The 25,282-nt window shown below is 43.0% G+C and overlaps 1 long non-coding RNA gene across 2 annotated transcripts in view; it reads right to left on the minus strand.

Annotated features, from left to right (window-relative positions):
• The window catches only part of LOC133553021 (uncharacterized), a 64,290-nt gene extending 52,365 nt beyond the window's left edge, over nt 1-11,925 (minus strand). For both annotated transcript variants that reach the window (XR_009806821.1, XR_009806822.1), the window contains exons 1-2: nt 11,671-11,925; nt 7,212-7,276 (exon numbers count right to left, since the gene is read on the minus strand). This is a non-coding gene — a long non-coding RNA (uncharacterized LOC133553021). The remainder of the gene's footprint in view (nt 1-7,211; nt 7,277-11,670) is intronic.
• Nucleotides 11,926-25,282: the final 13,357 nt, after the last annotated feature.

A 25,282-nucleotide genomic window follows, 5' to 3' on the forward strand; every position in this document is an offset into this window, starting at 1 on the left:
CACCCTTCTTGGGGCGGCGGCGCTGGATTGGTGGAACGGCCGTGTCAGCAACTTCAGGGTTCTAGGTTCGACCGCCGATTCTGCCTTCCTAGTCACTGCTGTTGTCCTTGGGCGAGACACTTTCCCACCTTCTCGCAGTGCCACCCACACTTGTTTAAATGTAGCTTAAAGTTGTAGATAATTGGTTTTACTACATAAAGCGTTTTAGATATACATAAAAATTATTCACTTCACTTATGAATCGGTTTTCAACAAAAATATTTTTTTTGTTCACTGTCTCGGTTATCGTTACATTAACATCCAAACATAAACAACCATGAACCCCCCGCACCCTGCCGAAAGGACAAGCGATAGAAAATGGATGAATGGAATCTGAGATGCAAATGCCAGTACTTTGACAAAGAAGGGGAGAAGCACTGTTCATTTTTGTGTAGCTCCTCTCTAGGACTGGGCGATATATCGATATATACGATATACACAATATATCGCGGGTTTGTCTCTGTGCGATATAGGAAATTACTATATCGTAATATTCGAGTATACGTTCTCGCGCAGTTGCTTTTAGCTGCGGGCATTCAGGCACTTCTCACTCTTTCCTGTCTCTCCTCACGGACAAGCAGGCGCACATTCTTACATACGTCACGTCATATGTCACAAGCGTGCCCGCCCCCGCAGGGCAGAGAGGTAGCCGACTGGGTTACGTTAGCTGCTAACGTAGCCGTACAAGAGAATGAAGGTACGGATCTGGTAACATATGAAGGAAGACTTAATTTGCAATAAAAACAGCAGGGAGTCCATCGTCTGGTGGTGGTTCGGCTTCAAGTGGGAATATGTCGAACAGACAACCATAATTTGTCAAGTGTGGGGGGGGAAATCGTTGTTATAAAAAGTAGCATTACTGCTAATATGTAGCATTATTTGAAAAGTCACTCGCTAGAGAATGAAGATAATTTCATAACCTTAGTAACATACCACATAGTGAAGAACGAATACTATTTGATTTCCTATTATGCAGCTCATTTTTATTTGACACTTAAAATGTCTCTGACAATCTTTCACTTTATGTTTTGGAAATGACATGAATGTTTGTGCCACTGCTTAATAACTTTAATAAATACACTTTTGGTCAATGGACTTAGTAGTGATTTCACTCTCTGCATGAAAGTTTAAAAGTAGCATATATTAATGCAGCATGAAGAAGAATGTTTTAATGTAGACACATAGAATAAATGGGTTGTACTTGTATAGCGCTTTTCTACCTTCAAGGTACTCAAAGCGCTTTGACACTACTTCCACATTTACCCATTCACACACACATTCACACACAGATGGAGGGAGCTGCCATGCAAGGCGCTAACCACCACCCATCAGGAGCAAGGGTGAAGTGTCTTGCTCAGGACACAACGGACGTGACGAGGTTGGTTCTAGGTGGGATTTGAACCAGTGACCCTCGGGTTGCGCACGGCCACTCTCCCACTGCATATACATCAAGTGTTCATTCAAGGCTAGGGCAAAATATCGTAATATATATCGTATATCGTGATATGGCCTAAAAATATGGCGATATTAAAAAAAGGCAATATCGCCCAGCCCTACTCCTCTCCTTCCGCTCTACTCATCACTGTCTTTGCCAACAAGAGTTTCAGATAAAGATAAAGGTTGTTATGGGTCACACTCCTGCTGCCTCTCATCCTGCTGCGTGCTCTGCTGAGCGCACCACAGGCCACGCCCAAGGGCATTCCCTCTCGGCTGTGTTTGCCCCTTGCGCGACTGCAAGCAATCTGCAATCAACACACCTGCCTTCATAAGCCAGCGCGTCTTGAGATCCAGTGTCAGAACGTAGCTTCTTGTACCCGTACAGTAAGTCAACACGTCTCCAGCCTTCTCGCATGTGCTTTTCTCTCTCTCTGTGTTCCCTCCCCGTCGTGATCGTTGTCTCTCGTGTCGTGTCGTTCTCCAGCTTACTCCAGCATTGTGTGTCGTCTCCCTGGATCCCCTCTGTACTTCCTCTTGCCTCTCTGGAGTTCGACCTCACGCCTGCCCACTGACCATGACGCCTCGCTCCAGTTCTTGACCATCCGCCTGTCTTTTGACATCGGAGCCGGCTTTGCCCTCTTTGGACTTCCGCCTCGATCGCAACACGCACCCTCAACACCCACTGGTAACCACTCTCATATAAATACCACACATAGTCACACTACATATATCTGTATTACACACACACTTCACGCACACTACAAGCTGCCAATAAATACGCTGACAGCTAACTTACTGCCGTCTTCTTCTCCCGCTGGACCGACAAAGTACGTTCTGGCCATGACAGAACCAGACGACAGTGACATAACACGACCCCCGCTCACCTCCCGACCCTCTACGTCACCCAACATAACGGCCATGCACATTGTACTCCATTAGCACCAAAAGCGTTTTTGTTCACTGGAGAACAAACTGGATACTGCATTTGCCAACCTGTTGACAAGGCATGACACAATCTCCCCGAGCACTGCCGATCCTCGAACGAGCCACCTCCGCCGCTTCTACCCCCTGGCAGTCCTCTCCGTCTTGCGAACCGAAGATTGCTAGCCCCAAGGCATTTGAAGGAAATTTTGAGCTTTGCCGTGTCTTCCGACACAAGCACTCCCGCTACACGTCCGGCGGGGCCAAAATAGCATTCATTTTTTCACTCTTGACCAGAAGGGGCCTTCAGTGGGCCACGGTAGCAGTTGACCGCAACCAGGGTCTTGGCACGGACTTCACCTCTTTTTGCTTGGAGTTCCGAGCGGTGTTTGACCACCCCGCCGATGGGGGAGACGCCGCCTCAAATCTTCACTCCATCCAGCAAGGCTCTTGCTCTGTCGCTGACTATACCCTCGAGTTCCGCACCCTTGCAGCCGACAGTGGATGGGACAACAAGTCCTTGCTGAACACATACCATCGGGGTCTCAACAACGAAATCAAGGACGGACTACTGCTAAACCGTCCTGTCACCTACCACAAACTCATCAAGCTGGCCCTGCTCATGGACCAAAGACTCAAGGAGCGGGCTACGGAATGGAGACAAGCAGTCCGCGAGAGGGCCAGACCTCCGGCATGGGAGACTCGGACCACTTCTTACGCCCCTACTGCTTCCAGAGGTCGGGTCGAAGGGGCCTACTTAGCGGACAATTTTGGCTTTTTCCCCGCACCAACAAAAGCGGAGGAACCCATGTAGCTGGGCAGGACATGCCTAGCCACGGAGGAACGTGAAAGGAGGTTCCGGCAGCGCCTCTGCCTCTATTGCGGTTGTGCGGGACATGTGATCCAGACATATCCTACACGACCAAAAGATCAGGCTCACTAGGGAGGGGAGTACTAGTGAGCCACACCAAGTGAAGTGAAGTGAATTATATTTATATAGCACTTTTTCTCTAGTGACTCAAAGCGCTTTACATAGTGAAACCCAATATCTAAATTACATTTAAACCAGTGGGGGTGGCACGGGGAGCAGGTGGGTAAAGTGTCTTGCTCAAAGACAAAAGGCAGTGAATAGGATGGCAGAGGCGGGGATCGAACCTGGAACCCTCAAGTTGCTGGCACGGCCACTCTACCAACCGAGCTATAACGCCTATACTGCTATACTGCTACCGTTCCCCAGGGTGACAATGACCCCAGCATTTTCTTCCCCGTTACACTGTCATGGAGCTCCAAGAGTGTGAAGGTGGGGGCATATTTGGACTCAAAAGCAGATGAAAGTTTCATGGACCGTGAATTTGCCCTCTAAGTCTGGATTGAACTTCTGCCCCTGGACACATCCTTGCCAGCTCAGGCCTTGGACGGACATCCCCTGGGACCCATCACCCACCGTACAGCAGTGGTCACTCTAGCCCTTTCAGGCAACCATACTGAGCAAATCAGTCTGTTGATCTTCAACGCTCCCGTCACTCCGCTAGTCCTCTGCCGCTCGTGGCAATGCCAACAAGACTGTCCGATTTTCTGGATTTCAAGGAAAATCCTAGCCTGGAGCACGGCTTGCCATGCCAACTGACTCAAGGCAACAGCACCCATCTCGAGGAATCCTAAATTGGTGTCATCCCTATCGGACCAATCAAGAGTCCCCACAGTCTACCATGGTATTGCAGCCTTATTAGCAAGGCATAAGCACTATCCCTACCCCCTTACAGATCTTATGATTGTGCCATCGATCTTGTGTCCAACGGTGTCCTTCCTTCAAGCCGTTTCTACAACTTATCCATTACCGAGAAAAAGGCCATGTCAGATTACATCACGGACTCACTCACTTCTGGCATTATCACTCCCTCCAAATTCCTGGTAGGCGCAGGATTGTTCTTTGTCAGCAAAAAGGATGGGTCCCTACGACCCTGCATCAACTACCGGAAACTCGACTTCATCACTGCACTTCCTATCTCTAAGGGTAACACCATGATCCTCATTATCGTCAACAGATTCTCCAAGGCTGCTCACTTCCACTTGCCCAAGCTCCCATCCTCGGCCGAGACCACTGACCTGCTCGTACAGCATGTGGTTAGAATCCACGGGATTTCCATGGACATTGTGTCTGATCGTGGCCCCCAATTCATTTCCCGGTTCTGGCAAGCTTTTTGCAAGGGGATTGGGGCCACGGTCAGCCTGACTACCACCCCCAGAGCAATGGCCAAGCGGAGAGGGCCAACCAGGGGATGGAAACCATGCTGCGCTGTATGGCTGTTCAACAGCCCAACTCTTGAAGTAAATTTGTTTCCTGGGTGGCATACTCCTTCAACACCATGACCTGCGCAGCCAGGGGTGTGTCTCCATTCTAATGCTCTCTGGGATTTCAACCCCCTCTGTTTCCCTCTCAGGAGATCAAAGCGGCAGTGCCCTTTACCCGAGCCCACCTTAGGCGCTGCCACTGAGTGTGGAGGTCCGCCCGCGCTACCCTGTTAAAGACTTCAGAGAAGATGCGTCGCAACGCCAACCGGCGGTGCATCCCGGGCCCAGACTATCAGGTGCTGCTACGGGCCAAGGACCTCCACCTCCCGATCCACTCCCAGAAGTTGGCACCACGTTACGTTGGACCATAATCCATCAGATTCAAGACCAACTCAGCCGCGGTACGTTTGGATCTTCCACAATGCATGAGAACTCACCCTGTTTTTCACATCTCTCAGGTCAAGCCGGTAGCTAGCAGTTACATGTCCCCCCCGACTCCTGCTTACCCTCCTCCTAGGGTCCTCAAGGATGGTGACCGAGTCTGGACTGTAAACGAGATTCTCAGGGTCCGGCGACAGGGGAGGACCTGTGTCTACCTTGTGGACTGGGAAGGCTATGGACCTGAGGATAGATCCTGGGTGCCAGCCTCTAACTTCGCCGACCCCTCTCTTATTGAGGAATTTTACAAGGCTCACCCTGAAGTACCTCGAAGCTCACCGGGAGTCTCTCATAAGGGGGAGGGTCCTGTTATGGGTCACACTCCTACTGTCTCTCATCCTGGTGCGCGCTCCGCGGATGTTCCCTCTCGGCTATGTCGAGCCTCCTTGCGGCTACATGCACTCTGCAATCAACACACCTTCCCGTGATAAGCAACCTGCCTTCATAAGCCAGTGCGTCTTGAGATCCAGTGCCAGAACGTAGCTTCTCGTACCAGTGCAGTAAGCCAACACGTCTCCACCCTTCTCACAAGTGCTATTCCTCTCTCTGTGTTCCCTCCCCGTCGTGTTCATTGTCTCCTGTGTTGTGTCGTTCTCTAGCTTCCTGTCGCCCTTCCTTGTTGTCGAGCAATGTGTCTTGTCTCCCTGGATCCCCTCTGAAATTCCTCTTGCCTCCCTGGACTTCGACCTCACGCCTGCCCACTGACCACGACGCCTCGCTTCAGTCGTTGACCATCCGCCTCTTTCGACTTCCGAATTGCCTTTGCCCTCTTTGGACTTCCGCCTCGATCCCAACACCCTCAACACCCACTGTTAACCACTCTCATATAAATACCACACATAGTCACACTACATATATTTGGATCACACACACACCTCACGCACACTACAAGCTGTCAATAAATACGCTGACAGCTAACGACATCACTGCCTCACTGCCGTCTTCTTCTCCCGCCGCACCGCCACGAAGGTAATGTTAAATGTTAAAAAAGTAAAAAGTTAAAGTACCACTGATTGTCACACACACACCAGGTGTGGTGAAATTACCCTCTGCATTTGACTCATCCTCTTGTTCGACCCACTGGGAGGTGAGGGGGCAGTGAGCAGCAGCGGTGGCCGCGCTCGGGAATCATTTTGGTGATTTAACCCCCAATTCCAACCCTTGATGCTGAGTGCCTAGCAGGGAGGTAATGGGTCCCATTTTTATAGTCTTTGGTATGACTCAGCTGGGGTTTGAACTCAAGACCTACCGATCTCAGGGCGGACACCCTAACCACAAGGCCACTGAGTAGGCTAAATTGTTATTTACACATTTAATTCCTAATTTTTATGTATTTCACACTGTTGTCTGAATGTACAACTCAAAATATTCTCTAAAAAAGGTGGTATTGGGGTTCTAAAAGGAATTAATTGGATTTACATGATTTTTATGGGTAAAAATTGGTCTGGTTTCATACGATCCTGACCTTTTAGAATGGATTTGGAACAAAAACCGAGGTACTGTCACGATCATGGAACAGGGTTCTTCCTGCCCATTGCTTGCCTGATTTCCTGTCCAGGTGCTCTTTTATTGCCTCTATTTCTTGTTTGATGTCTTTGTTTTGCAGAACCTTTGCTTCATGTTCCTTTACTTTCAAACTCACCTGTTCTTCATTGGTAATTACTTGTATTTGGTTCCACCGTGCTCCCTTGGTTCATTTGCCATTGCGGATGTATGTTGTATTGCCGGGGTTCCTCAAATGGTGGGTAGAGACCCCCCGGTGGTGTATTGTCTACACTCTAGTATTCATGTTACAACGATGCACACGCCTGCAGTTAGGTAGCAGCAGTGCTTAATCTAATCAACAGGCTCCCTTTAAGAGTAGTAGGGACACAGAGAGACGTGTACAGGACAAACAGAGGCAAAGAAATGAACAGTCCATTGTACATATAAATACATATAAGGATGAATGAATTTCGTGCCCCAAAGGGGTCGTGAGAGAAAATAATTGAGAAGCACTGCTATATACACGAGTGGTTTGTTTGCTGCTACAACTTTTTTGTTCCTGCTTTTTCCCTGATAAAAATACTTTTATTTTTTTTTACCTGCACACCAACGTCCATCTCTGCAACCTGAGGTCACGCCGCCAGCAACACCACGACAGGAGCCACTGTAAAGTCAAACTAAAATGAATTACAACTACTCAGCTTTAAAGACATCTTAAGATAACTACTGCTGGAAACAGAGTTTTAATGAGCAGTACTTGGGGATTCCTCAACATTGAACCACATACTCTGTGCACTTTCTCCCGCTGACACACATAGCGTACGTTACAGTAAGTACACTGTGGTTAGTCAGTAATTGTGGGGTTATAATGTGATGGGAGCGCTGTTGCCAGGAAAGGTTTGTCGGCTTTAGATGGGTGACGGGTAGGCTAAATCCTATGTGTTTATCTACATTCTGCTGCGCTAAGATAGAAATATCCAGCAGTTGGCTGGAGGCTGTAAAGTTTAGCAGAGCGCATCGTCGTCATCGTTAGGTGGAGGCGTCCTTACTAATGCGTCACCACTTTGTCACAAGGAGTAATGTTTGTTTTGGCCTTTATCCAACCTCACGTCCCGTAAGTACATGTAATGTAACATTGGATGATGAAAAGGGTTGGCTTATTGCTATTAAACAAGCACTAGAATTTGCATTTATATTGAGTATTAGTTGGTATTTTAATGTATGGTTTAGGTTTAGGTTGCGAAAAGTGTCCTCTTACGTCTTAAATGTGTGTGTTCTTTAGTGTGGTGACTCAGTGAGAGACAGCTGGCTATAATGACCAAGCAAATATTTGACACTGGCTAACAGCACGTCATGCTAATTTATTTTTTCCACAAGTACTGCAACAAAGTGTCCGTTGTTACCAGAACTGAACAAAAAGTGATTTACTGTAATTAATCAACAACTTGTGTTGTTACCTGAAGAACTGTTATTTTTTTTATGACGACTGGTCTTTGTAGAAAACAACAACACTGATTATAGTTTTAGGGAAAAAAAGCAGTTTTGTGAAAAATTTTAGCTTTATAAACTGCAGTAAGTTCAATGACATTTTATGCTGTATTAAAGGCCTACTGAAACCCACTACTACCGACCACGCAGTCTGATAGTTTATATATCAATGATGAAATATTAACATTGCAACACATGCCAATACAGCCTTTTTAGTTTACTAAATTGCAATTTTAAATTTCGCGCAAAGTATCCTGTTGAAAACGTTGCGGTATGATGACGCGTGCGCGTGACGTCACGGATTGTAGTGGACATTGTGTTCCAGCCCGATCCCAGCTATAAGTCGTCTGCTTTAATCGCATAATTAATTACACAGTATTCTGGACATCTGCGTTGCTGAATCATTTGCAATTTGTTCAATTAATAATGGAGACGTCAAAGAATAAAAATGTAGGTGGGTAGCGGTGTATTGCAGCTGCCTTTAGCAACATAAACACAGCCGGTGTTTTCTTGTTTACATTCCCAAAGGTGAAGCTTTACAATGGAACAGAGCGGTCAAGCGAACATGGTTCTCAACCACATGTCAACAAGCAGGTTTCGGTGAGAAAATTGTAGTAATAAGTTGGCTCTTACCGTAGACATGAGCAGAGTTTGCGTCGTTCCTCGTGCACCAGTCAAAGAGGCAGCTGCGGACTCTTTTGCCTCCTCCGACCGGCCGCCACCGAACGTGGGATGCTTCCACCGTGGAGGAGGGGAAAAAAACTTCAGCCCGGCCCGACCGGCTGCCTTTGCCTTGCCTCGTCGAGAAACAGGGCTTCCCTCAGAGACACTGGCGGTCACCACACCCGGGGCCACACCGACATATTCCGACTTTCAGGTATGACTATATAATCTCACTAAAACACTAGTAACACAATAAGCAGATAAGGTATTTTCCAGAATTATCCTAGTAAATGTGTCTAATAACATCTGAATCGCTCCCACTGCCCTGTCTTTTTTTTTCTAGTCCATCACTCTCACTATCCTGATCCACGAATCTTTCATCCTCACTCTAATTAATGGGGAAATCGTCGCTTTCTTGGTCCGAATTGCTCTCGCTGCTGGTGGCAATGATTGTAAACAATGTGAGGACGAGAGGCGCTCCACAACCCGTGACATCACGCGCACGTCTGCTACTTCCGGAACAGGCAAGGCTTTTTTATTAGCGACCAAAAGTTGCGGACTTTATCGTCGATGTTCTCTACTAAATGCTTTCAGCAAAAATATGGCAATGTCGCGAAATGATCAAGTATTACACATAGAATTGACCTGCTATCCCCGTTTGAATAAGAAAATCTAATTTCAGTAGGCTGCGACGAGGTGGCGACTTGTCCAGGGTGTACCCCGCCTTCCGCCCAATTGTAGCTGAGATAGGCGCCAGCGCCCCCTGTGACCCCAAAAGGGAATAAGCGGTAGGAAATGGATGGATGGATGGAATTTCAGTAGGCCTTTAAATAACATTTGTTTTATTTCCGAATACTAACTAATAGATTTTAATTTAATGATAATTAACCTACACCCTCAATTGTCAAAATTTGCATATATTTGGTAGAAATTTTAAACATTTAAAATCCAAGTTCAGCTCAAAATGTTTCAAACTTTAGCCAAGATTGAAAGTAAAGTAAATTTATGGGTGTGGGTGTGAATTAGTATAGTTTAATTTAGCTGTAAAGGAGCATGATTATAGCATAATTAATATGTGTTATTTTTATTAAATTTGTAATATTTTAACACCAGTTGAATTTACCAAATATTTCACACAAGCTGAATTAATAGTTGATTACCACCAGACGGTGCATAAGATTATCTGTCCCTAAAATGGAAAAAATATTTATTTATTTAAATATTTTTGTGTCATTTCCAGCTTAAAGATATCCACTCAAACAATAAAAATCCACTGTCAGACAAAATAATGTTGCAATGGTATAGTTACATTATACACCCGCGCTAGCACCAAACCCCACCCACCTCAACCTGGTGCTAGCGGGGGTTATTAATGTAGCTAGGAAGAGTTGGGGATGCATGGGATTCTGGGTATTTGTTCTGTTCTGTTTATGTTGTGTTAGAGTGAGGATGTTTTCCCGAAATGTGTTTGTCATTCTTGTTTGGTGTGGGTTCACAGTGTGGCGCATATTAGTAAGATTGTTACAGTTGTTTCTATCACAACCTTCAGTGTGACCTGTATGGCTGTTGAACAACTGTGCCTTGCAGTCGTGTACGTGTATTTGCGGAAGCCACATACAACATGTTACTGGGCTGGCAAGCCGTTTGTTCATGTTGTAGAAGGCGTCAAAGGCAGTGCCTTCACAGCACGCCCTTATTATTGTTTTCTGGGTGAAATTCAGCAGATATTGGCGAGAATAGCTGCTTTGAGAATTCGGGAACCTCACGGAAAATTTGGGAGGGTTGGCAAGTGTAATGCTGTCAAGCGGCATTCATATAAAACTTGCAGACCGCACTAACATTACATTTTCTTATCAAGGTGCGGGCCGCTTGTCTGAGATCCCTGGTCTACACATAGCACAAAGCAAAAAAAAAAAAAACTCTTTATGCAGTGTTATTTAATTTTACATTCCAAAAGAGTTTTGTGGCTCCCATTGTTTTCTTTATTTTGTGAAATGGGTCAAAATGGCTCTTTGAGTGGTAAAGGTTGCAGACCCCTGGTCTATGGCTATTTAATTACATGATGAAGAGGGCCGCAGTTTCAGGAGCCAAAGGGCTTTGTTACTTTTTGCAAATTTTAGCTCATTTGAAATTTGATGCCTGCAACATGTTTCAAAAAATCTGGCACAAATGGCAAAAAAGATTGAGAAAGTTGAGGAACACTCATCCAACACTTATGTGAAACATCCCACAGGTGAACAGGAAAATTGGGGACAGGTGGGTGCCATTATTGGGTATAAAAGCAACTTCTTCTGGTTGTTTGGTCAGAAAGTGCTTCCGCGGGTTATATTTCTTTGAGACTGTGTTCACTTAATTGCCAAATAAACACATTGGCTTTCAAACAGCACTGTCCATAAATTTATTATTTTGCACTCACTCCTCGTTTCCAGCGTGTGTAGATAGTTAACAGTATGAAGAAAAGAAAGCTTTAGTTTTTTGCTGAGGATGGATGTTCCTTCTTTTTAATTATTTTCCTTACTTAGTTTTATTTTTTTTACACTTCTTCCTTCATTTAGGCTTGTAAGATTGAAGCTATAAACATAACAAAAGAAAACATTGATCGTGTATTTTACATAAGTAATGGCCATTGTGCATTTTACATACAAAATAGAAGGTTTAGTGTTAATATATTTGCACAATAAAATACAAAAGTTTAAAAAATACATATTTACACACCAAACATTATATCACTATTAGCGTTGTCGCCCTCCACTGGTCAAATGCATTACTACATGTGTTAAACGAGGTTTGATCTTTTCTCACTGACAAAAAACAACAATACCACGAATACAAAATACACGACAAAGTCATCGATTTCAACACAAAACAAACTAAATACATACTCATGCACAAATTATATCTACTTACAAATGTTTCACCAAGGTTTGTAACGAAGCTTCCAAGCTGGGATTTCTACCATTGTTGCTACTTGTCTAGATGAATGTGTCCGTCGCTTAAAAGATCCGACAGAAAACAATGACTCAAGCACTTGCTCGGTGTAGAACATTCATACTTTGTTGTTAAAAGTCCGATTTTTGCAATTTATTTCGATTTTTTTTTCCAGGGTTGAATGGGTCTTCTTCTTCTATTCACCCTACTGCTGCTTCACAGTGACACATATGTTTCGCTGTCGCCCCCTGCAGGTGGTGGCAGTACTGCATACATGATCAAGCCCAGTTTTAAAGGCCTACTGAAACCCACTACTACCGACCACACAGTCTGATAGTTTATATATCAATGATGAAATATTAACATTGCAACACATGCCAATACGGCCTTTTTAGTTTACTAGATTGCAATTTTAAATTTCCCGCGTGTTTCTTGTTGAAAACGTCGCGGAATGATGACGGGTACGCGTGAAGTCACGGACTGTAAGGAAATATTAGCGCTGCACCAAACATGGCTAAAAGTCGTCTCTGTTCATGGCGTGATTACACAAAGTCGCCTCTGTTCATGGCGTAATTATTTTGGACATCTCTGTTGCTGAATCTTTTGCAATTTGTTCATTTAAAAATGGAGACTATAAAGAACAATACTGTTGGTGGAAAGCGGTGGATTGCAGCTGTCTTTAGCACCGAGACACAGCCGGTGTTTTTTGTTTGTTGTGAAGCGGAGCGGTCAAGGGAACATGTTTTCTCTACGTCAACCAGCATGTTTTTGGATGGGGAAATATCTTAGCGGAGACATCAATGGATTATTCGTCGTGCTGCAGCAGCTGTCATATCAAAAAAGGCAGCTGTGAGCTTGGCTCCTCGGCTTCTCTCTGAGACACATTGCGTGTTCACCGCAGCCATCCGACCTCGAGGTATGTCTTTACAATCTTTAAAAGCTCACTAAAACACTATTAAAACAATAAGCAGATAAGGGATCTTCCAGTATTGTCCTAGTAAATGTGTCTAAAAACATCTGAATCGCTCACAATGCAATCGCCTTTTTATTTTTTTTACTCTATTAATTTTTTATTTTTCTAGTCCTTCGCTATCAATATCCTCAGCCATGAATCTTTCATCATCGCTCAAATTAATGGGGAAATTGTCGTTTTCTCGCTCCGAATAGCTCTTTTTGTTGGAGGCTCCAATTATAAACAATGTGAGGATGTGTGGAGCCCTCACACGGGTGACGTCATCGTCTGCGACTTCCGGTACAGGCAAGGCTTTTTTATTAGCGACCAAAAGTTGCAAACTTTATTGTCGATGTTCTCTACTAAATTCTTTCAGCAAAAATATGGCAATATCTCGAAATAATCAAGTATGAAACATAGAATGGACCTGCTATCACCGTTTAAATAAGAAAAACTCATTTCAGTAGGCCTTTAATGCTTTCATCAAGCCTATTTAGGTGATGCTCTGCAGGCCAAACTAAAAACTTTAGCAGGCCGAATGTGGCCTGCGGTCTGCCCGTTTAATAGGACTGATAAAGGCCGTGGGCTTAGGGTATGTTTAATGAAATGTTGGTTTATCAGACAACTTATTCTCCATAAATTTAGTCCACATGCACAAGCACAAACAAGAATCAAGTTTCCCACAACATTTATTTTGAGGCCAGTTAAAAAATGGCCAAGTCACGCATTTGTCCCAACTTCACATGTCTGGAATGTCCGCATCTTTCATTCAAGTGACAGATCAGCATTTTCCGCTGTGAAATGAACAAATGGCGCTTTTATTAATTGTCACCTCAAAGCTCCAGAGGGGATGACAAGGAAGCGAGGAATGAGATGAATTAGAAAGATAAAACAAGCAGATTGAGCTGCTTGAGACCCGAGTTGTATAACAGCGAAGCTCAATCTCTTCTCATTCATGTCCTGAGAGCGCAGCCTCGCATGGCCTCTGACTGCAGGGCCAAATGTCAGGCCCACGTTCCAGGAAACATTTTGTCAACCACCGCAGCCTTGATTTCATTGGAGGAAGAGATATTCTAAAACTGGCCGCATTTCAGCTTCTATTTGTAGACGTCTGGTCATCCAGTCGCGAGCGCCATGTAAAACACGACACATATTTCACTATGTAAAAGCGCTTTAAGTCACTAGAGAAAAGCGCTATATAAATATAATTCACTTCACTTCACTTCACATATCTATGTGGATCAATGATGTACTTTTAAGAGTAGTCAGTGTCCTGCTGTATAGAAGTATAGATTTACCTTCAACAAGCATGATAATGGTGTCCAGTTTACAGTCAAGCATGGTAGCATCAGGGTTTGGGGCTGCATGAGTGCTGTCGGGATTGAGGAGCTGCGGTTCTAATCAATTCCAACATGTACTGAAGTTTTTTTTTTACCCCAATTTGCTAAGAAGCCAAAGAGGATTAAGAAAACAATGAAAATGTACTCTCGGAAAACGTTTGGGACATTTTCACTGTGAGCTGCATGTACAGTCGTGCTCATAAGTTTACATACCCTGGAAAAATTTACGATTTCTAGGCAATTCTTCAGAGAATATGAATAATAACACAAACACCTTTCTTCCACTCATGCTTAATGGTTGTGTGAAGCTATTTATTGGCAAACTACTGTGTTTACTGTTTTTAAATCAAAATGACAAAAGAAAGTACCCAAATGACCCGGATCAAAAGTGACTTTGATTTGATAACATGCACAAAAGTTGACACAAACAGGTTTGAATGGCTAATCAAGTTTCCAATCCTCACCTGTGACCTGTTTGTTTAATGTGTGTGTATGAAAGGTCAGTGAGTTTCTGGGCTTCTGACAGACCATTGCATCTTTCATCCAGTGCTGCACAGATGTTTCTGGATTCTGAGTCATGGGGAAGGTAAAATAATTGTCAAAGGATCGGCGAGAAAAGGTAGTTGAACAGCATAAAACAAAAAAGGGGTATAAAAAGATATCCAAGGAATTGAGAATGACAATCAACAGTGTTCAAATGCTGATTAAGAAGCGGAAAATGAGGGATTCAGGTAGACCAGCACACATTTCAGCCACAACAGCCAGGAAAATTGTTTGCGATGCAAAGAAAAATCCACAAATAACTTCATCTGAAATACAGGACAATCTGAAAAATTGTGGTGTGGCTGTTTCAAGATGCACAATAAGGTGGCACGTGAAGAAATATGGGCTGCAAGGTTGAGAAGAAATCATGAATTCTCATAGGGTAAGTAAATTTATGAGCACAACTGTATAAGTGCAGAAAGTATTGAGACCCCTTTAAATTTGTCATTCTTTGTTACATTGCAGTGATTTGCTAAAATCAAAAGACTTTATTTTAATTCTGAGTAATGTACACTCAGCACCCCATCTTGTCAGAAAAACAGGAATGTAGAAATGTTCGCAAATTTATTTAAAAAGAAAAACTGACATATCACATGGTCATAAGTATTCAGACCCTTTGCTCAGTATTGAGTAGAAGCACCCCTTTGAGCCAGTACAGCCATGAGTCTTCTTGGGAATTATGCAATAAGTTTTTCACACCTGATTCGGTGGATCTTCTTCCTTGCAGATTCTCTCCAGATCTGTCAGGGTGGATTCTGAACCTTGGTGGTTTTCTCCAGAGATGCTTAATTTGGCTTTAGGTCAAGGCTCTGGTTGGCAAAAATGGTCACAGAGTTGTTCTGAAGCCATAACTACTTATTTTAGCTGTGTGTTTAGAGTTATTGTCTTGTTGGAAGGTGAACCCCCAGCCCAGTCTGAGATCCTGAGCTCTCTGGAAGAGGTTTTCTTCCAAGATATCTCTGTATTCGGTTGCATTCATCTTTCTTTCAATTGCAGCCAGTTGTCCTGTCCCTGCAGCTGAAAAACACACCCATAGCATGATGCTGCCACCACCATGTTTCACTGTTGGGATTGTATTGGGCAGGAGATGATCTGTGCCTGGTTTTCTCCACACACACCGCTTAAAATGAACACCACCAAATTCAATCTTAGTCCCATCCGACCAGAGACTCGTATTTCTCATAATCTGGGAGTCCTTCTTGTGTTGTTTTGCATACTAGTTTGTAGTTGACTTCATGGAACTCTCTGCCATCTCCGACTGCAACTCTGGAGCTCAGCCACAGTGACCTTTGGGTTCTTCTTTACCTTTCTCATGATTGCTTAGTTTGGCTGGACGACCAGGTCTTGGAAGAGTTGTGGTTTTCCCAAAATTCTTCTATTTAAATATTATGGAGATCACTGTGCTCTTAGGAGCCTTGAGTGATGCGAAATGTATTTTGTAACCATGGCCAGATCTGTGCCTTGCCACTATTCTGTCTCTGAGATCCTTGGGTAGTTCCTTTAACCTCATGATTCTCATTTGCTCTGAAATGCACTGTGAGCTGTAATGTCTTATATTAAATGTGTATACCTTTCCTAATCAAGTGCAATCATTTTAGTTAAACCAAGCTGGACTCCAATTAAGGAGCAGAACTATCTCAACTAGGATCAGAAAAAATGGACAACATGCGAGTTAAAAGTGAGTGTAATAGCAAAGGATCTAAATCAAGGAACCGAATGGGTTTACCCGGCCCGCGGGATACGTTTGTAAGTGTAAAAATAAGCTGCATTTTTAAATGAAAGAAACTGTTGTTTTCAATGTGTCTGTTGGATGTCACAACAGCAATTTTGTTAGGCAAGTATATGGTTTTTACAAGATTGAGCAAGCAAAAGGTACCGAGTAAAGAGGGGCTGTGGCTCCTCCCCCTCAACGCAACGTAAAACCTGCCATTTTACGTCTTCTGCTTCGAACACTTTGTGATTTGGCATCCTCTTTTCCACTTTGGCATCCTCTTTGTCAAAACAGAGAAAAAAGTAGACAGAGTGCAGAGTGTTCCAAGAAAAATGATCATCCTCCTATTTATTCACAGAAGTGCACACATCATTGTGAGCAAGTTTTCTTGTCAAAGAAAGCAACGCTCAAGGCTCACGCACAACCACTTGGATAACATCCTAAAATGGTCTGCCACGCAAGATGTGACACATGATAATGATGTATTTGTGAAGGCTAAAAGCTGCCAGGTTTCATTTAGTCAAATAAACAATTGGTAACCCATCCATCCATTTTCTACCGCTTATTCCCTTTTGGGGTCGCGGGGGGCGCTGGCGCCTATCTCAGCTACAATCGGGGTACACCCTGGACAAGTCGCCACCTCATCGCAGGGCCAACACATATAGACAGACAACATTCACACACTAGGGCCGATTTAGTGTTGCCAATCAACCTATTCCCAGGTGCATGTCTTTGGAAGTGGGAGGAAGCCGGAGTACCCGGAGGGAACCCACGCATTCACGGGGAGAACATGCAAACTCCACACAGAAAGATCCCGAGCCTGGATTTGAACCCAGGACTGCAGGACCATCGTATTGTGAGGCAGACGCACTAACCCCTCTGCCACCGTGAAGCCCCACTTAAAATGATGCATAAGACACTGTACCTTCAATCAATGATCAATCAACCAATGTCTATTTATATAGCCCTAAATCACAAGATTATTCAAGATGGCGGCGCCCGGACGGGCTGCGACCTCGAGGGGCTCTTGCTAAAGATGGAACATTTGGCAGAAATACCGGACAATTCTACAAACTTTATGGCTGGCTCACATCGTGGTCACTCCGTGATCACGTACGACCGCCAGACACTTCTGGATGTGGGCATATCGGGCCGTTTTGGACTGATAGACGCGTGCGTGCTAAACATGCTAACTAGCATGGGAATACTTCGACGGCTACATCCAGCGGCCTGTGAAGCAGGGGAGTATAGTAGCAGCGGGGGCCGTCTACGGAGCAGACGCCAGCGGTGTGATCGGAAACGCGGATGTCGAGCGGGGCTAAAACAAAGCAGAAGGCTAATCCCCACAGAACACCACTTCCCTCCATCCTGAAGACGGATTTAAATGGAAAATGCGAGACTAATGGTCTGGGTAAGGAGTCAGTTAAATTAGAACACGTTTTTTCTGCTTTGAGTGTTTCAGAGTTGGACATGTGTTTTACCGAGGTGGCTAACTATGATGCGTGCAGTTTATCAAAGCAACAAACAAACAATCGGAAAATTCCCGTTACTGAGGTGGCTAACCATGATGCGTGCAGTTTATCAAAGCAACAATCAAACAATCGGAAAATTCCTGTCGTATCAATTCCTAGATATGGTCGTAATTATACTAAATGCACTGGGCATAATAAACACAACATTATTAATATTGCTACTACGGATAATTTGATCAAAAACTCCCTAAAACAGCCCACTACCTATAATATAGGCTTTTTAAACATAAGATCATTGTCTCCCAAAACGTTGTTAGTTAATGATATTATCAGAGACAACAATCTTAACGTCATCGGTCTCAGCGAAACCTGGCTTAAACCAAACGACTTTTTTGCGCTAAATGAGGCATGTCCTCCTAACTTTACACATGCGCATATTTCCCGTCCGCTTAAAAGGGGTGGGGGGGTCGCACTAATATACAACGAAAACTTTAACCTTAGTCCTAACATAAATAATAAATATGAATCGTTTGAGGTGCTTACTATGAGGTCTGTCACACCGCTGCCTCTACACCTGGCTGTTATCTACCGCCCCCCAGGGCCCTATTCGGACTTTATCAATGAATTCTCAGAGTTCGTTGCTGATCTAGTGACACACGCCGATAATATAATCATAATGGGGGACTTTAATATCCATATGAATACCCCATCGGACCCACCGTGCGTAGCGCTCCAGACTATAATTGATAGCTGTGGTCTCACACAAATAATAAATGAACCCACGCATCGCAACGGTAATACGATAGACCTAGTGCTTGTCAGGGGTATCACCGTTTCCAAAGTTACAATACTCCCGTATACTAAAGTATTGTCCGATCATTACCTTATAAAATTCGAGGTTCAGACGCATGTTCGTCAAACTAATAATAATAATAACTGCTATAGCAGCCGCAACATTAATACAGCCAAAACGACAACTCTTGCTGACCAACTGCCCTTGGTAATGGCACCATTCCCAAAGTATGTGGGCTCTATTGATAACCTCACTAACAACTTTAACAACGCCCTGCGCGAAACCATTGATAACATAGCACCGCTAAAGTTAAAAAAGGCTCCAAAAAAGCGCAACCCGTGGTTTACAGAAGAAACTAGAGCTCAGAAATTATTATGTAGAAAGCTGGAATGCAAATGGCGCATGACTAAACTTGAGGTGCACCATCAAGCATGGAGTGATGGTTTAATAACTTATAAACACATGCTTACCTTAGCTAAAGCTAAATATTACTCAAATCTCATCCACCGTAATAAAAACGATCCTAAATTTTTGTTTAGTACGGTAGCATCGCTAACCCAACAAGGGACCCCTTCCAGTAGCTCAACCCACTCAGCTGATGACTTTATGCAATTCTTTAGTAAGAAAATTGAAGTCATTAGAAAGGAGATTAAAGACAATGCGTCCCAGCTACAACGGGGTTCTATTAACACTGATACGATGGTATATACGGCGGATACTGCCCTCCAAAATAGTTTCTCTCGTTTTGAGGAAATAACATTAGAGGAATTGTTACAACGTGTAAATGGAATAAAACAGACAACATGTTTACTTGACCCTCTTCCTGGGAAACTGATCAAGGAGCTCTTTGTATTATTAGGTCCATCAGTGCTAAATATTATAAACTTATCACTCTCCTCGGGCACTGTTCCCCTAGCATTCAAAAAAGCGGTTATTCATCCTCTTCTTAAAAGACCTAACCTCGATCCGGACCTCATGGTAAACTACCGACCGGTGTCTCACCTTCCCTTTATTTCAAAAATCCTTGAAAAAATTGTTGCGGAGCAGTTAAATGAACACTTAGCGTCTAACAATCTATGTGAAACCTTTCAATCCGGTTTCAGGGCAAATCACTCCACGGAGACAGCCCTCGCAAAAATGACTAATGATCTATTGCTAACGATGGATTCTGATGCGTTATCTATATTGCTGCCCCTCGATCTTAGCGCTGCTCTCGATACCGTCGATCATAATATTTTATTAGAACGTATCAAAACACGAATTGGTATGTCAGACTTAGCCCTGTCTTGGTTCAACTCTTATCTTACTGATAGGATGCAGTGTGTCTCCCATAACAATGTGACCTCGGACTACGTTAAGGTAACGTGTGGAGTTCCCCAGGGGTCGGTCCTTGGCCCTGCACTCTTCAGCATCTACATGCTGCCACTAGGTGACATCATACGCAAATACGGTATTAGCTTTCACTGTTATGCTGATGACACCCAACTCTACATGCCCCTAAAGCTGACCAACACGCCGGATTGTAGTCAGCTGGAGGCGTGTCTTAATGAAATTAAACAATGGATGTCCGCTAACTTTTTGCAACTCAACGCCAAAAAAACGGAAATGCTGATTATCGGTCCTGCTAGACACCGAACTCTATTTAATAATACAACTCTAACATTTGACAACCAAACAATTAAACAAGGCGACACGGTAAAGAATCTGGGTATTATCTTTGACCCAACTCTCTCCTTTGAGGCACACATTAAAAGCGTGACTAAAACGGCCTTCTTTCATCTCCGTAATATCGCTAAAATTCGCTCCATTCTGTCCACTAAAGACGCTGAGATCATTATCCATGCGTTTGTTACGTCTCGCCTCGACTACTGTAACGTATTATTTTCGGGTCTCCCCATGTCTAGCATTAAAAGATTACAGTTGGTACAAAATGCGGCTGCTAGACTTTTGACAAGAACAAGAAAGTTTGATCACATTACGCCTGTACTGGCTCACCTGCACTGGCTTCCTGTGCACTTAAGATGTGACTTTAAGGTTTTACTACTTACGTATAAAATACTACACGGTCTAGCTCCATCCTATCTTGCCGATTGTATTGTACCATATGTCCCGGCAAGAAATCTGCGTTCAAAGGACTCCGGCTTATTAGTGATTCCCAAAGCCCAAAAAAAGTCTGCGGGCTATAGAGCGTTTTCCGTTCGGGCTCCAGTACTCTGGAATGCCAGTTTGAGATGCCACCTCAGTAGAAGCATTTAAGTCTCACCTTAAAACTCATTTGTATACTCTAGCCTTTAAATAGACTCCCTTTTTAGACCAGTTGATCTGCCGTTTCTTTTCTTTTTCTTCTATGTCCCACTCTCCCGTGTGGAGGGGGTCCGGTCCGATCCAGTGGCCATGTACTGCTTGCCTGTGTATCGGCTAGGGACATCTCTGCGCTGCTGATCCGCCTCCGCTTGGGATGGTTTCCTGCTGGCTCCGCTGTGAACGGGACTCTCGCTGCTGTGTTGGATCCGCTTTGGACTGGACTCTCGCGACTGTGTTGAATCCATTGTGGATTGAACTTTCACAGTATCATGTTAGACCCGCTCGACATCCATTGCTTTCCTCCTCTCTAAGGTTCTCATAGTCATCATTGTCACCGACGTCCCACTGGGTCATTATTGTCACCGATGTCCCACTGGGTGTGAGTTTTCCTTGCCCTTATGTGGGCCTACCGAGGATGTCGTGGTGGTTTGTGCAGCCCTTTGAGACACTAGTGATTTAGGGCTATATAAGTAAACATTGATTGATTGATTGAAGTGTCTCAAAGGGCTGCACAAGCCACAACGACATCCTCGGTTCAGATCCCACATAATATATTCTATGAAAACTATTGTCTTCTGTGGAAATTTAGAAAAATTAAACATTGTGTGATAAACTTCATAACTGTCAGTCTCTTATATTTATAAGTTAGGTTTGTTGAAATTGTTCATGCATTGTACAGCTTGTATTTTTCTATCAATACTCAGTGATGCCTAAAAGGCAGGGAGTAACTCAAACCTCTTGAATAGTTTCTACTTCAGTTTGTATAGTTTGTTGAGTTAGCACAGGATTCATATATGGAAATAACTAATGAGGTATTTGATACCTTGAAGACTTTTTATTATTTATTTTGTTCAAACCGAGAGAGACTGTGACTTGCATTTGAATGGCTTTGCAGATGCACTGAGACAACGTCTAAATTCATTGTGTTCTTGCAGCTGTTCTAGTTATTTCCTCAAAATGTTCAACTGCAAAGACTATAAAAATGGGACTTATTCCCTCCCTGGTTGGCATTCAGCGTCAAGGGTTGGAATGTGGGGTTAAATCACCAAAAAGGATTCCCAGGCGTGGCCAACGCTGCTGCTCACTGTTCCCCTCACCTCCCAGGAAGTGATCAAGGGTGATGGGTCAAATGCAGAGAATCATTTCGCCACACCTAGTGTGTGTGTGACAATCAGTGATACTTTAACTTTAACTTTTAACTTGAAGTGCATTAGTCAACAGGATTATTTAGTCCAAAGTAACACAAAGAAAACAATCTGAAGTTGTCATAGTTTTATTTTTAAGTTATCATGCAATGGTTTTACCAGTCCAGCCCCTATTGGAAAATATTTTCCTCCATGCAGCCCCTGAGCTAAAATGAGTCTGACACCCCTGGTCTAAATACTTATGACAATGCGATGTTTCAGTTTTTCTTTATTTTTTTTAATTTTCTAAAATTTCTACATTTCTGTGTTTTCCTGTCAAGATGGGGTGCTGAGTGTACATAATGAGTACTAAAATTAACTTTTTTGATTTTAGCAAATGGCTTGAATGAAACAAAAAGTGACAAACTTAAAAGGGTCTGAATACTTTCTGTAACCTCTGTACTATGATGTTTTTGTGTGGTGATAATGAATATTTACAGCTCTACAACACTGACCACTTGAAAGCAAATCCACTTTCTGTAGTACTAGTCCCTGAGAACACATACTAAAATCCTGAGGGCTGTACTTTGGTACTTTAGTGAGATACTGTATAAGGTAAAGGTACTTTCTAAATGAAAAAGTGGGGTGACCTTGTTCTTATAAGTACAGTCGTGATAAATGCTTTTATTATATACTACTTTAGACAGAGAACATTACTTACAAGGCAATTACTCCCTGACTTTTTCCTTGAATTTGATAAATGTTTGATTTAGTCTTGGACACATGTATGCATAGCGAGTGTGTGTGTGTACGTGTGCTTGTGTGCATGTGTGCATGTGTGTGTGTGCGCTTGCGCTCTTATCTGTTCGTCCTTGAGCCTCAGCTCGCCAGACAAACCAAAAGCCCAAAAACACAAGGGGTCAGGCTTCCCAAATCTGAATCTTTTTCTCGGTTTGTAGACCTGTACTCCTGCAAACAGACATTACTCTATGGAATATGATACTATCTTCAAAATAAAGACAGAAGGTTTACTGTAAAAAGTGACAATGTGCCCCCGATGCCTAAATACCACAATTGTGTAATTATAGACTGTAAAGCAATACATTTTAAAGGCATTGTTGCATTGATTTCTGTTATAACTTGACTTTTACTGGAATTGTATTTAAAAAAACATATTTCAAATCTGTGTTTACTAATCAGAAAACAATATGTGTGTATTTAGTGTACTGTATTAGGTGTAATATTTTACACTTGTATATGTCTTTTTACTTTGGTGGCCCATATTTTTAATTTGCAAATTTATAAACATGTATCCATCCATCTATTTTCTACCGCTTGTCCCTATGGGGTCACGGAGGGTGCTTGAGCCTATCTCAGCTGCATTCGGGCTGAAGGCGGTGTACACCCTGGACAAGTCGCCAACTCATCGCAGGGCCAACACAAATAGACAGACAACATTCACACTCCCATTCACACACTGGGGCCAATTTAATGCTGCCAATCAGCCTATCGCCAGGTGCATGTTTTTGCAGGTGGGAGGAAGCCGGAGTACCCGGATGGAACCCACGCAGTCACGGGGAGAACATGCAAACTCCACACAGAAAAATCCCGAACCCGGCATTGGACTCAGGACTACTCAACACCTTCTTATTGTGAGGCACATGCACTACCCCCTGTTCCACCTTGCTGTACATTTATAAACACACGCTTTTAAATAATTAATAACATATTGTTACTAAATTTATGCATGCAAATATTGTATTAATTTAGATCCCGCTATTATTAAATTTTATTTAATTTTAATTGAATTGTATTTAATTTTAATTGAATTGTATTTAATTTTAATTGAATTGTATTTAATTTTATTTAATGTATTTTAATTGTATTTAATTGTATTTAACCTAATTTTATTTAACCATAACATTTAATTTAATTTAACCATTACCAATTGTGCCCAAACAACATTGTTTTTTAAGTCATTTAGTTTAATTTAAGGGGGTTGTTTGCAACTTCCTCACAGTTACATTTTTCAAACCAAAAAATATAACAAGAACATTATTGGTTAGCTTATGTTACCATTAGTGGTATAACATAACACATTTGTTCTTTAGAGGTAGAATTGATTGCTCCCATTAAGTGCATTGCTAGCTACCTAGAACGAGACAATTTTGATATGTTAGAATGCAGATTAAAAAAAATGTTTGTTTTCTTGTCTCTAATAATGATTGTGAACGATAGGTAAAATTGCCAAAATGACAACGGACATATTTTTTTTTATTGTATTCTAACTCATAAACGTAAAGAAATGTCCCCACACACAATGGGAGTGTCATGATCCGTGGTCCGGATCATGTTTAGTTTAGTTATGTTCTGTTAGTTTTGGGCTTCTTTAGTTCCTGGTTGCACTTCCTTGTTTGTTTTGTCACTATGGTTACTTATGATTTTCACCTGCCTGTGTTTGGTACACACCTGTGTCTAATCAAGAGACACTATTTAAGCCTGCCTTTTTGATCACTTGTCCTGGCTTCCTAATTTGCAATACGCAACAGATGACGACTTCTGTTCCCGGCTCTTTACCTGCTAGTTTCCCCGCTAGGTTCTTGTACTTGCTAGCTCCCACCCACGCTAGCCCCTTTGTTTTTTGCCTTCTGTGCTTTGAGGAAGTTTTTTCTTTGTTAAGGTCTGATTTATTTTTTAAATAAATCATTTGTTCCTACCTTCACGCTGTGTCCGAAGCCCGTCTGCATTCCTGGGAGAACGAACTCCGCACCATGATGCGACCCAGTCGTTACAGTAGGAAGCCAGCACGAGTGATCAAAAAGGCAGGCTTAAATAGTGTCTATTGGTTAGACACAGGTTTGTCCCAAACAGAGGCAGGTGAAAATCATAAGTAACTATATTGACAAAACAAACAAGGAAGTGCCAGGAACTAAAGAAGTTCAAAACTAACAGAACATAACTAAACTAAACATGATCCGGACCACGGATCATGACAGGGAGGTCCTATATTCCGCCTACAAAACCCAATAAATAACCATTTAAAAACCGCCAAAAATACTCCCTTTACATTTTGAGACTTGAATATTAAGCAAGTATTAGTGATATTATTATAAGCGTTTACCGAGACAAACTATTTATAACGACACCGTGATCCCAAGCTTGCGTGCCAATGTTGACATGACCGACTATTCAGCTGCGTCCTTGTTTCCTTGCTCGTCAAACTTTATCCTATATCATAAAACATGCCTCTCACCTGGATAGTAGAAGGAAGAGGATGTAATCTGACAAGTTGGTACACTTTGACAGCCAATTTATGACCCAGAAATGATGAGAACGACAAAAAAAACCCTTT

The sequence above is a fragment of the Nerophis ophidion genome, linkage group LG05 (assembly GCF_033978795.1).
Source record: "Nerophis ophidion isolate RoL-2023_Sa linkage group LG05, RoL_Noph_v1.0, whole genome shotgun sequence".
NCBI lineage: Eukaryota > Metazoa > Chordata > Actinopteri > Syngnathiformes > Syngnathidae > Nerophis > Nerophis ophidion.